The following is a 13,906-nucleotide window of genomic DNA, read 5'->3' on the forward strand; positions in this document are numbered from 1 at the left end:
AATTGAAATATATTTCTCGTTAGTTTTATATTTGTACAGCTTTGCAACTGCTAATAAATGTTTTTCTCGTAATTTTCGAAATTCAAAATTCTATATTTTTCAATGAATATTTTCAATAAACTTTTTGTAATTYAATTTTTGTAATAATTTTCGAAGTTCAAAATAAATATTTTTCTTATAATTTTCGAAATTTAAAATTTTGCTTCCTAATCTCAAAATTTTCCAACAAATCCGCATATATTTTCATGACCGCTCCGCTTTTCGCGCCAACACCCAGTCAGCACCTGCTTGACGCCTCTCTGCGCACTCCCCCATTGCCCTTTAAGGTCCGCTGAACATTTGCTAAAATTACGCTTAAGCAATAATGGCGCAGATTACGTGCTGAAATTACTTAAAAAGATTTTCAATTGTCCTTGAGTGCAGTTGGCGGCGACCAGCAATACCAATACAAGCCAAGCGCCCGCTTGCAACACCGTGCTGATTGCACACCCCTAGCGCTAAGCCATTGTCTTAATATACCCGCCTGTAGTCTGTCAGCGTGTGCATTTGGCCAACACGTCGCTCGCGCTTTTTTCAACGCTTCACGCTCTCTCCCCCTCTCTCTGCGTTCATTTTGCTTTGCTTTGTTTGTGCAAMACTTTATTCATTTCGCTGGTACTTTCTTATATTGTCGCCTTGCTTGCTGGCAGTGCTTGTTGTTGTTGTATTTATTATCCCGAACTGTACTGAAATAATGAACTTTTGTTAAGACAACAATAAATTTATTGCTGCGACAATGGTTTTCAATTTTTCGCTTCAACCGAAAAGTGTAGCGGCTACGCTCCCGCCGCGCTGCGCCAATAAACGACATCCTCCATTCAGCAAAGCGCTTCGTGCTGCAATAACGTCGCTAAATTTAATTCACTATACCCTGAACAAGTAACGGACTGAAGAACATTTTGGCGATCCTATAAGGAACCTAGGAACCGCCAATATCGGTCCACCCTAGCATATAGCTACAAACTGAGCCATTATAATCTAATGGATAATCTTTCTATTTTATCAGATATCTTCACGAAATTTGGCTCGGATTTTTTCCTTATGCTTATGACATAGAGTCCTCAAAAATTATTCAAATCGACCAACTACAACATATAGCTGCCATACAAACTGAACGATCATATTTTAGCCCTAGTATTAACAACTTCCTTATTTGACAAGCTATCTTCACGAAATTTGGGTCGAATTATTCTTTAAAGCAACGATRCATTCCCTAAAGAAATAATGGAGATCGAACCACTATAGCATATAGYTGCMATRYAAACTGAACGATCAAAATTTRGTCCTAATATGAAAAACTTTCTAATTKGACGAKCTAWCGYCACGAAATTTGRCRCGAATTATACTTMAAAGTARCGGTAYAATCTGTRAAGAAATTGTCTRGATCGAACCACTATAGCATATRGCTGCCRTAYAAACTGAACGATCAAAATTTRGTCYTAATATGAAAAACTTTCTAAKTGGACGAGCTAWCKYCACGAAATTTGGCACGAATTATATTTCAAAGTAGCGGTACAATTTGTGAAGAAGTTGTCTRGATCGAACCACTATAGCATATAGCTGCCATACAAAATCAAGTTCTTTCAATTTTTTAATTCGTGTAGGGTATTCTAGTTTCAGTGCAACCGCAGTTAAGGTTTTGTTCTTGTTTTTGCATTTTCAGCGTTCGTTCATCTGCTTATTGTTTTCTTCGCCGTTGACTTATTTGTCCGCTTTTGGTCATAAGTTGTATGCTTCATATACTTATTATCCGTTGTAATATAGCATTATTTATTTTAGAATGCTTCACCGAAGTGTGTGTGTGCCTATGTATGTGTATGTCTCTGTGTTGGGTTTTATGGTTGTGCACTGTCTGTTGATAATGTTCATTGTTGTCCTTAATATTAAACAGCTGACCTGCATCCAAGCTAACCTTAGCTGTGTTCATATATGTATATGCATTATATGTATGTGTGTGTGCTGGCTTTGCTGCTACAGTGCGCTTCTATTGCACGCAATCAAATGCATTGAACAATTTGAAATTTATTTGCTATGAATAGACAATGCAAACGCATTTTTCTTACTCCCCTTGCRCTTGCCGGTGTTTCTGGATTTTCGCATGTGCCGTTATCAGTTATTCTTTTGTGTTAGCTTTGTGGTACACAATGTGCTCGTAGATTTTGATTTGGTGCGCAATTCATTTGAATCAGATTTTCTGATTGCTAAGTAAAAAAAAAAAAAATTCTTTCAACTAAATTGCAAAGCAAAATAATTTTGTAACTTGTAGTATTGACTGGAATTCCTATGCACTGCTACAACAACAAAATATAATTAAAAGCGGCGACAGTAGATTTYGTCAATAGACATTGAAGGGGGTTAGGTTTCACAGCATACATTTGGGTGTTGTAGGAAGTTTGATGTAATATAGCATATAGCTAGGCGCATGAGATATAATGAAAACTAAAACTGATATATTATATTGTATACATTTGATTGGTTTAATGTAAGATATAAGAAATAATGTTTTACACACACTAAAGTTTTTTCGATCGCTTATGTGATTTAACATCAATAAGAAAACAACTGCATAGTATACTTTTAGGCGCTTGTGCATATAATATTACCAACAGTATATGTTAAGATATATGATTTCAATGTTATATATGAGTACATATGGTTGTGTTYTAGATYGTATATATGATATMATTTTTGAAAAAAGATAAAGCAAAGTATACATTTAGGCACTGGTGTATAAGATGTTATGTGGTGGGTTAAAACAGCAAACAGTATGGTTTTGGTTTCGTTTATGTATATGTGAGGCTGTGGTTGATCGTTTGTGTGATATAAATTAAAAAAAATCAATTTTGTAGTATACTTTTAGGCACTGGTGCATATAATATTATCAAGAGGATATATTAAGACTGCAATAGCAATGGTTTCAATTTTATATATAAGTATATTTGGGGCTGTTGTAGATCGCATATGTTATATAATCTTTGAAGAAGCTAAAGCAAAGTATACATTTAGAGGCTGTTATATGGTGTGTTAAGACTATAAAATGGATGGTTTTCGGTTTCGTATATATGGAAGTGTGGTTGATTGCTTATATGATATAGTCTTCAAAACAGAAATAATAACCTAGTATCCCTTAAGGTACTCTTGCAGATTAATTATTTTAAAGCTCCAAAGCTCCAAAGCTCCAAGGAGCATTTTTTCACATAATACTTGAATAAGTTTCTCATACAGTACAAATGCTAGGCGTAATTAACAGATTCCGTGGCATTGTTTACATAAGACTTTTTCCATGGCACACATTTAGGCAGCAGTTGACTGACTTTGGGTTTGAGAAACAAGTAACAACCTTTAAATATCGCTTCAGTAAAAGCTGTCTATTTATCATAACCTTATCTGCGCGTAGATCGACGAAGGAATTTRAAATGTTGTTTTCCACAGCATACATTTAGGCGGTAGTTGACTGACTTTGGTTTTAAGAATGCAGGAACAACATTTAAATATCCCGAGTTTAAGCTGGCTATTTATCGTAACCTTATATACAGGCATTATCAACGAAGAAAGCCACAATAATGTTTTCCATAGYATACATTTAGGCGGTAGTTAACTGACTTTGGTTTTATTGTCACTTGCCTCTAAATCTTGCTTGAGTATAACATGGCTATTAAATATAAACTTATATAAACGTAGATCGATGAAGGTAGCCAAAAGGGTGTTTTTCATAGCATACATTTAGGCAGTAGTTCACCGACTTTGCTTTCAAGAATGAAAGATTAACCTTCGAATATCTCGTAAATCGACGAGGGAAGCCAAAATGAAAAATTCGTTATAAAGATTAAACTCTGTCGAAAGCCTTAAAAGACTCTCAGGAGTCGATATAAAGTATATGTATATATCCTTCCAAAATTCAATATAAAAAGGAATGCTTTTCAAGGTTCTCCCATCAACAAACAAAACTCTGTAAAATGCTTCTAAAACCGAATCTCCAGGTTAACTGATATAAAACCCGGAGATAGGTATYCGTAAATAAAAGAATTATTGTAGCGTTTTTTCTGTTTCATATGTTTACTAGACCTTGKCAAAATTACATAGAGTGGATTCTTGGGAGTTACAACAAAGAAATGACAAACAAGTAAGCCTTTTAGTAAATCCTTTAGCATCTACATGCGGTCCTAATTCGACCTATTAAATCTCAGCAATCATTCGGCCTTTCTGTAAATCCCTTAGCCTCGGCTTTCGGTGCTAACTAAACCTTCTGATCTCAACCAAATTAAGAGAGAGAGAATAATTAAGATCTATAATGCGAACTTTAGCACTGATAAAGAAGTTAGCCTTCGGGAAAGTCATTTAACAGGTAACTTCGATCCTGAGTTCTTCATTTAAACCCCTCTCAGGCCATCGCTTCTTACTTGAAGTTGCAGCAGCTATTAAATCGCTTTCGTAACAGGGACATACTCATATGAAAACATAGAATATACCTATAAATGCAAGCACAAAAGGGGAAGTGAAACTCAGAGAGACCAGAGACCTCATGTCCTCACCCTCTGTTTGCAGCAATTATTTGCCTAATTCAATCAATTGGAATTTCCTTGTGTAATCTACAAAGAAAACAGCAAATAATAAATAATTTTTGAGGATTAAAGTTCAAAAACTTTGATGACTCAACTTGCAAAAATAACCGATATTTAATTGCTACCCTCACATAACCTTCAGCTTGACTGCACTTAAGCTTGGTACTCACGCCAAACCGCTAGACGCGGACATGCTGAGTCACAGCTAGCAAAGGCAGGGAGACCATGCGACTGACGAAATCGAACTGTATATCAATGAATTGTCGAAAAAATGTAACAAACTTTAAGCGYAGCACCCTCCGCCCCCGCTTTGCTTTGTTCTTCCTTATTTATTTACTTTGTCAATCTCACAMACAATTTACTTATTTCTACTTCATCATCAATTAGGCATGGATTCCTTGGAAATTCATCAATAAATCATATCGAGTACGCTGTAGAGTCAAGGGAGGCCCGGTACCCCTGCATCCTTATGAGCATATGTGTTACTGTGTGTGCATTTGTAACTGTAGTATAAATGAAGGAAGGAAAATAAAAATACCCGCAGCAATTTTCCGGTCTCAATGTCATTTTCCGTGCAATGTCTTTGATCGACGGACAGACCAACGGACGTACAGACGGATGTCGTTGACGAAATATTGAGTAATAAAATGAAAGAAGTGGRCAGCATATTAATACAACGGGGACGTAGGCACAGTGATGTGGCTGTGGTTTTTGGGCGCTTGGTGGGAGTGACGTTTGCACTTGCCGGCTGCTGGTGCGTTCCGCGCTAAGGGCGTAAGGGCAATAAACAATAAAATATGCACCGAAATAAAGTCATATGCATATCCTATGGTGGGGGCTGGGAGTGATGGCGTATGGTGACGCCTATCGCCAACACACCCAATGCCTTTGTATTTCGTATGGACGAGCAGTGTCAAGTCATATGTTCTTTTATTGTGAGAATAACAAATAATTGGTTTGACTGCCCCTTAGTTCAGCGTTAGAGTTAGAGCGTTTCTCGGCTTGCTTAGATTTTGTCGTTAATTATCGAAATGAATTTGTTATAGATAGTACACTTCTGGTTATAATGGCAAARAGAGAGACACTTTCACTGTGGCTGTGGATTTGGCCCTGGCTTGGYGTCAGTTTTGGACATAATCTTGTTCTTGGGCTTGGTTTCGATGATACTGACTAGTAAAGGTATTCTTATTAATTTTGGTCTTGGTCATGGTCTTGCTTTTGGTTTTGGTTTTGGGAGTGGTATTGGTATTGGTTTTGGTATTGTATTGGTATTGGTACTGGTACTTGATTGGTATTGGTAAAAAACCATTACGGTAATTATATTGGAATTGGTATTGGTATTAGTATTGGTATTTGTATTTGTATTGGAATTGATTCTGATTTGTATTGGTAATGTTGCTGATATTATTGGTCTTGCTCTTGGTGTTGGTATTGGTATTGATATTGATATTGGTATTGGTATTGGTATTGGTATTGGTATTGGTATTGGTATTGTTATTGATATTGATATTTTAATTGGTATTGGTATTTGTATTGCTATTGTATTGGTATTGGTACTTGATTGGTAATGGTAATTATATTGGAATTGGTATTAGTATTGGTATTTGTATTTGTATTGGAATTGATTCTGATTTGTATTGGTAATGTTGCCGATATTATTATTGATATTGATTGCTCTTGGTCATGATCTTGGTATTGATATTATTATTAGTATTGGTATTTGTGTTGGTAATGGTAATTATATTGGTATTGATATTCGTAATGGTATTGGTCTTACTCTTGGTGTTGGTATTGGTATTGATATTGGTATTGGTATTGTTATTGATATTGGAATTGCTATTGGTATTTGTATTGGAATTGATATTGATATTGGTATAGGTAATTGCATTGGTCTTAGTCTTGGTATTGATACTGGTATTCGTATTGGTATTTATATTGTTATTGGTATTAGTATTGGTAATGGTAGTGGTTATGGTAATGTTATTGGTATTGGTATGGCCATTGCTATTGATATTGGTATTTGTATTCGTAAATGTAATGGTAGTGATAATAATAATGGTATTGGTAATGGTAATGCTAATATGTATGTATATATGTATTGGTTTGAGTCTTTCTCTATATGACGRTCTTGGTCTGGATTTTGAAACATARACATAACTCTTCCTCCTATTGYCACTATTTTTACGACTCTTTTTCCTGACCCACAAGATTTTTTGATGCCACTGCTGCTGGTGTTTTAACGACAGTGACGACGGCGTTGACGCTGCTGCTGCTGGTGCTGATGATTTCTCATTGCKCAGTTTTAATTTTACACTTGAGATGATTTCGGTGCACACTTCACGCAGTTGATGAGTAAGTTTACTGTTAAGTGCCAGCTATGCGCTCAAATGTTCTGTCTCCCAGCTTCACAGTTACTTCGCTGTTCCTTACCTTGTTCTTGTTGTTGTTGTTGTATCACATTTTGATTTTTACGCGCTCGCTGTCTCCCGTTTTRTTTAAGAGTTTCTAAAGTGAAGGAAAAACGAAAAATTCCCGCTTGCAACGCAGTAAAGCAGCACAAAATGAGCACAAATATTGTTGGAGGAGAGAGGAACCAAAGTAGCTGCGAAGGCATCAACGCAGTTGGCGCTTCAAGTGTTTACCTAACTGTGTGTCTTCCCTGTATTTGTGGAAGTATTAGTGAGCTGCCAAACGCACACACACATATGTGCATATCTATTTATATATAGCAGATACCTTCAACTTGGAAACGCATTCCTTTTGTTTGGTTTCAGCAAACTTTTGTGCTTCCCTCACCTTCATCCTCAAATTCAGCCAGCGTCATCATCAACTCTCTAAGAACTTTAGTGATATTACTGCATTTGTTTCTACACATTGTTTGTGTTGTTGTTGTTGCTTGTTCGCCCTTCTGCATTTGGCGCTTATAATATTGACAGGATTTGTTACAAAATTTTCATTACTTCATCATTCGCCGTGCGAAATGAGGGGAGTTGTAGATTGTTTTTTTTTTTTTTTTTTTTTTTTTTTTTTTTTTTTTTTTTTTTTTTTTTGGTTTTTTGCTCTATATCTTGTAGTTGTTGTTGCCTGTTTTGTGCGCAAATAGCTGCCAAAGCGCGTATTTGCAGAAAATTAAGTCTCATACTAATGTTTATTTAGCTGCCTTGTCTTTCTAGTCCGTTATAATATTATAGTTGCAATTGTTGTTGTCTTTATGTTGTGAGGGAAGCACTACAGTTCATCACTACTCTAATTAAAGAGCCGTATTTATCTTGAAAGGTCAGCGAAGTAAGCCTTACTTGGAAAGATATGATGATTAAGTAGACTTAACTTAGTAAGACTTGATACACATATATATACATTTACCGTTAGGTAGACGAATATTCAAAAAGTGTTTTCCTGTATTATTGGCTAGAGTGCTCAAGCGCTCAGTGAAAAAAAAAGAGAGTCTATTAGCGCCTAAAAAATAATTTAGTTGGCATCTATTTAGTTGTCACGGAAAGCTCAGAGCCTTCTGAATCATGAATACTTGGATATCTGAAAAGTCTAYTTAGAGTCGATGCCAACCGAGCTCATAATCTACCGGTTTCTCGTATCAACAATGAAAAAGATGGCAAATATTTTGAAAATCGGTCAGAAATTAAAAAAAAAAAACCCATCCGTTAGTTGCCTTTTCCAGTTGTCCGATCTTTAGRGAAAGACCTCTGGGAAGAAACTATCGAGTTCAACGGCTTTTCTGAAGCAAAACACCAATCAACCTATAGATATGACATCGAAAATGCGTTTGGTTCGAGGTCAAAGTCACAAAAGTTGGTGCTACAAAGACCGATCGAACTACAGATATGATATCGAATGTGCCATTGCTTCGAGTTCAAAGTCCAAAAGTGGGTTCATATAGAGTTTTTTTATTACTCTTTAAGTTCTCGATGAATGTTGACCTTACTCAATTGCTCACTAGGGCGAAAAGRGATTATCTGGAGGTCAAAATGTAGAAAGTAATTAATTTACAATTGGGTTGGATCYAAGCAAGTAACTTTGGAGACCCAATAAATATAAATATCCTAACTAAAAGTAAACAGCACGACGAGATGAGTTGATTTAATCGCGACCGTCTCTCGGTGAGTCTGTATATAGGCAATTCAAGCCCGCAGTTTTTGAGATATCGATCTGAAATTTAGCACCCGCTTTTTTCGCACCAGGAAGCTRCTMATTTGTTGGAACCGCTGATATCGGATCACTATAGCATATAGCTGCCATACAAATGGAACGATCTGAAACAAGTGTTTGTATGGAGAACTTTTTTCGTGGAAGAGATATCCTCACGAAAACTAAGAAAAAATTACTGTGCACTACAGCGTTGTAATCTCTAAAGGAACGGTTTCGATCGGCTTACTAAAACATACAGCTGCCATACAAACGGAACGATCGGAAGCAAGTGGTTTTATGGAAAGCTGTTCTATTTGATCAGATATCTTCACCAAATTTGGCAGAGATTGTTATTTAAAGCAGCTGCATTTTCCCTCCAAAAATTGTTCAGATCGGCCTACCACAGCATATAGCTGCCGTACAAATTGACCGTTTCAGATAAGGAATTATTTGTATTAATGAAGGGTATTTTATTTTCAGCGCCACCAAATTTAACATTTTTCTATATAATTCTTTCTTACGAGTATATAAAATATTTGTTATATTGTATAACAGCTCTTTACAGAGTTTCCCTACTATTTATGCACACAGTGCCTCTCAAACTTCTCATATCTCTAAAGCAACTAAATTTTTCGCGTTTTTTAGTCAACTTTAAATTGACTTTTTAGCTCACAATTGTATACACAACAATTATTGCAACATAATAACACTCAATTACTGCAACAATAACAACAAAATCAAAAAATAAACAACAATGTCGCGGCAACTAATTGAAAAATTTGTCACATAATTGTGCTACAAATGCGAACGCGTACTCCGCTYTCTCCACCTCGTATCTCGACTATACCTTACATCAGCTATGTGCATACAGGCGCTTTGCTTCATTGCCATCGCGCCATATTTTACGCTCGTTATGCAAATAAATAATTTTCATACTCACACTTTTGCGCGTAGCAGTTGTTTTGTGGCACGTTGGCCAAGTGGCAGCATTAATATTGCAAATAGTTTAAAAAGCCATTCAATTAATTGTTATCCCTTTTGCTGTCACGGTCTAGTCGGCGTCAAGCTTGACGTCAATATTTGCATGCAAAAAGCGCTTGTTGCCGACACGACTGCGTGGGTTGTATGCAGTCAGCAGTCAACAGTCAACAGTCAGACGTCAGCAGTCAACAGTTGGCAAATTAAGTGTTGTCAATGCATTTATTTTTTTTTTATTTTTTAAATTTTTTTTTTTTTTTTTTTTTTTTGTGTATTTGCTTGCCAATATTGCTTTTGTTTGTGCGCTTAATAGCAACAAATTTCATAAGAAACTGCACTTTGAGTCAGTGCCTGTGTCGACAAGGCCACTGAGTTTAGTATGAGACAAGGCAAGCTCTCATGCCCTTTTACCCATTTCATTCATTTCAACACTYGCTTGCTTTATTGTTATTGCATTTGTTTGAGACAATTTCATTGCTATTACTTCTAAATACAACTTTTCTTTGMGCCATTTCGCATTATATTTGTAATTACTATTTGCCACCTGGGTTGGCTGTGGCAGGTTGTTAGCATACCTAAGGGCGCATTAAGCGGACGCAACATTKCACCTCACCCATCCGTCACACGCACACACATACATATATGCATTAATATGTAGTTGTGTACCTGCTTTTAGCTGCCGCCACCCAAACTGCTTCCGCCTTGAGTACTTTCTGCTCTCCCTCTTGCACTCCCGCTCCCTGCATTTCTTGCTCCGCCACTCAGTTTTGCAGCAGGTCACATTTAATTGCTGTTGTTGCTGTTTTAATTTATTTTCCTACTATTCGCTTTTATTATTACTGTTGTTAGTTGTTAAATGTTTCATGTTCTACCTATTCACATTCTCGTTCGCTTCGTTTTCGCTGTAATTTACTTTTCGTCTGTGTATGTGTATGTGTATGTGTGTTGTAGTTGTGTTGCATCGTCGTTTTACATAAAATATTGATAAAGTTTTTTCTGTAAACGATTAAAGTTTTTAATTAAATGCAACAATAGCAACAAATGTATTTACACAGCTAGACAATTGGTAATGAAAAGACACAATGGCATAATGAAAATGTTGAAAAGAGTAAATATTGCAAATTAATTTGGATATCTAAGCAATTTACTTGAGAGTGGTGAATAATTTCTGCTTAAAAATTCCGAGAAAAATTTCCCAGATGAATATACAGCATTATAAGGTTAAGCATRAGCGCTTTGACAAGAAAAATCGTCCAAAAATGTTGATAATAGTGCTTTATAAGCTAGTCAAGCATGCAAGCTTTGATTGAATCGCTAATACGTAAAGCTGCGTGTGATGTCAAATAAAAGATTTTTGAGCTTTTGTAGTATACCAGCTTCTTAGAATCCCTAACAGGTAAAGCTCTATCAAACTTTCAAAAACGAAGCTTCTTGAGCTTTTCAAGCATGTCTGTTTCATAGATCGCCGATAAGCAAGAGCCAAAGAAACCTTGAATACAAAGCTTCTCTAGCACATATATAAGCTATGCTAATAACCCCAAAACCCATGAACTTTTTTTTTGAATACTAAGCCTCATGAGCTTTTCAAGTAAGCAAAATCTACTAGGATGAATATATAAGCTATGCTAAGCTACTCTAATACAAAGCTCCATGAACCTTCGAATACTAAGCCTTAYGAGCTTTTCAAGTAAGCAAAATCTAATAGGATGAATAATTTACAAAGWTCCAGGAAARGTTGAAYAYAAAGCTTTATGAGCTTTTAAAGCTTTGCTAATACAAGCAGCTTCGCGAAACTTTGAATAATATTTTTATCACATTTTTAAGTAAGCAAGCTTTTCTAGAACTCTAAGCTGCATAAAATTTCATATATTAAGCTTTCGATCGTATTCAAATATGCGGACTTCGTTATACTCGTTAATAGCCAAATCAATGTGAAACATTCAATGCAGATTATGAGCTTTCGAAGTACTTAAGCTTTACTAGGATCTATGATAGATCAAGATTTTTTAATGTTTAATACATCGCTTTTTGAGCTTTTCAAGCCTGCGACCTTCAGTGTTCGCGTTAATACCCTTTTTGCGCTTTCTAAGTAGGCACGCTTTCCAAGAGTTACTCAAAGCTTCTTAAATCCTTGAACAGAGAGCTTTTTGAGCTTTTCTAGCACTTGGGCTTCGCTAAGATTTTTTGATACACACAATTAATATCCTCGCTTTATCTTTTTTTCTTTTTACTCAAAATGGTGATATATTTTGGCAGTTCTGCTTCCAAGTTCTAAGCCAGAAAAGATGACAAATCAGCAGAAGGAATTAACATGCTTTTATTTTATTGATTGTGGAAGACACAAATACTCCTTTGCGAACATGATCCGATAACAATATGAACTTTGAATGAAAGGAATGACTTTTTGTAGGTAAACTGAGTAGTGACTGTCCACAGAAGGTCTATTATTGAGCTTGAATAACTTCTTTACTGAGRTTAGTATTTATAAAATGGGAGCGCTGTCTTCAATGACTTCTTGACTACCCCGGGATATTGGGATCTCGCGCATAGGCACACAATTCAACGACCAAGACTCTCGAATGATCGGAGCTCTCAGAGAATTCACAAGAGTTAATGAGATGAGGCGTGCGTTGGCTTAATAATTTAATGTCAACGGYGCATCACCCATCCAACCGCTTGAAATATGTTTAAATACTCCCTAAACTTCTCATTTTGTTATGCTAACATACCGACATAAGACACGAATCACCTTATGTACATATGCAAAAAATTATACATACATTAAACTCTCACATAACTCTGAAGTAAGTTCGTCTATTTCATACACATACTTTCTGCTCATCAACAACAACCACTACCCATTCCATTGGTCACTGCGTCTGCAACAAAACGATTTATTTGCCGATCAGAAAATGTAATTTGTATCCTGCTGGCATTGACATATTTCTTGTCATCAAAAATATTAACCTTTCATTGTCAATCACTGGCACATATACAAGCACCACTCAGTTTCCACGAGTGCGCTGGTGGCAAGACAGCGCTTACAAGCGCCGGCGGTGGCGGTGGCGGAAATGCGCACGACTTCCGGCGTTGCTATTATGCGGTAGTGGCAGCTAATTTGTGTGGCCGAAAGCCAGCGAAAATTTTACATGTGTCTTTATACATATTTGTATATATATTTAGTATATGTGACCTGGTCTACGAAAAGGGAGCTAACGTGCGAAAACTAGTTTTCTGGGAAACAGCTGTTAAAAAAAAAAGCATCTCATCTTCCATCCGAATCAACTAAAAAGTGAAAATTGATTTTTTAACACCTAAGCCCCCTTTCCGTAGACCAGGTCACATATATAGATACAGGTAAGGAAAAGTATGTATCTAATTTGATGAGTTGAAAAATTGGAGTTACTTTCTATTGATTAAAGTTAATGAGTGCCGGTGAGTTCTGTTTAATAATTATGAAAACACAAAAACCGTTAGCTTCGGCTGCACTGAAGCTTTTATAMMCTTCACATGTGYATTTTTCATAGTATAAAGGCTATGAAAACTTATTTAACTAGATTTTCAACGTTTAGTTTGTATGACAGCTATATGCTATAGTAGTCCGATCTGAATAATTTCTCTAGAGATTATACCGTTGCTTTTGGTAATAATGCATGCCAAATTTCATTAAGATATCTCGTCAAACAAAAAAGTTTTTMTTACAAGGACTGTATTTTGACCGTTCGGTTKGTATGGCAGCTATATRTTATAGTTGTCCGATTAGAACAATTTGTTACGAGATTGTGTTATTTTATTAWGCAGTAATTCGTGTTAAATATCGTGAAGATATCTCTTCAAACAAAAAAGTTTCCAATACAAGGACTGGATTTTGATGGTTCAGTTTGTATGACAGCTATATGCTAAAGTAATCCTATCTGAATGAAATCTTCGGAAAATATAGTAATGCTTCAAAAAATAATTCGTACMAAATGTTGCGTTGATATATTGTCACATAAAAAMCTTTTCCATACAATGACTCGTGTTTGATGATGCATTTTGTATGACAGCTCCTTGCTATAGTGCTCCTATTACGGCCGTTCTGACATTTAGACAGCCTTATTGAAAGCAATGAACATGCGCAAAATTTCAGATTGATATCGCAAAAAATGAGGCGCTCAAACAGGCCGACCTGGCAAAATCGGCAC

The sequence above is a fragment of the Bactrocera latifrons genome, unplaced genomic scaffold (genome assembly GCF_001853355.1).
Source record: "Bactrocera latifrons isolate USDA-ARS-PBARC rearing strain unplaced genomic scaffold, ASM185335v1 scaffold_190, whole genome shotgun sequence".
In the NCBI taxonomy this organism is placed as follows: domain Eukaryota; kingdom Metazoa; phylum Arthropoda; class Insecta; order Diptera; family Tephritidae; genus Bactrocera; species Bactrocera latifrons.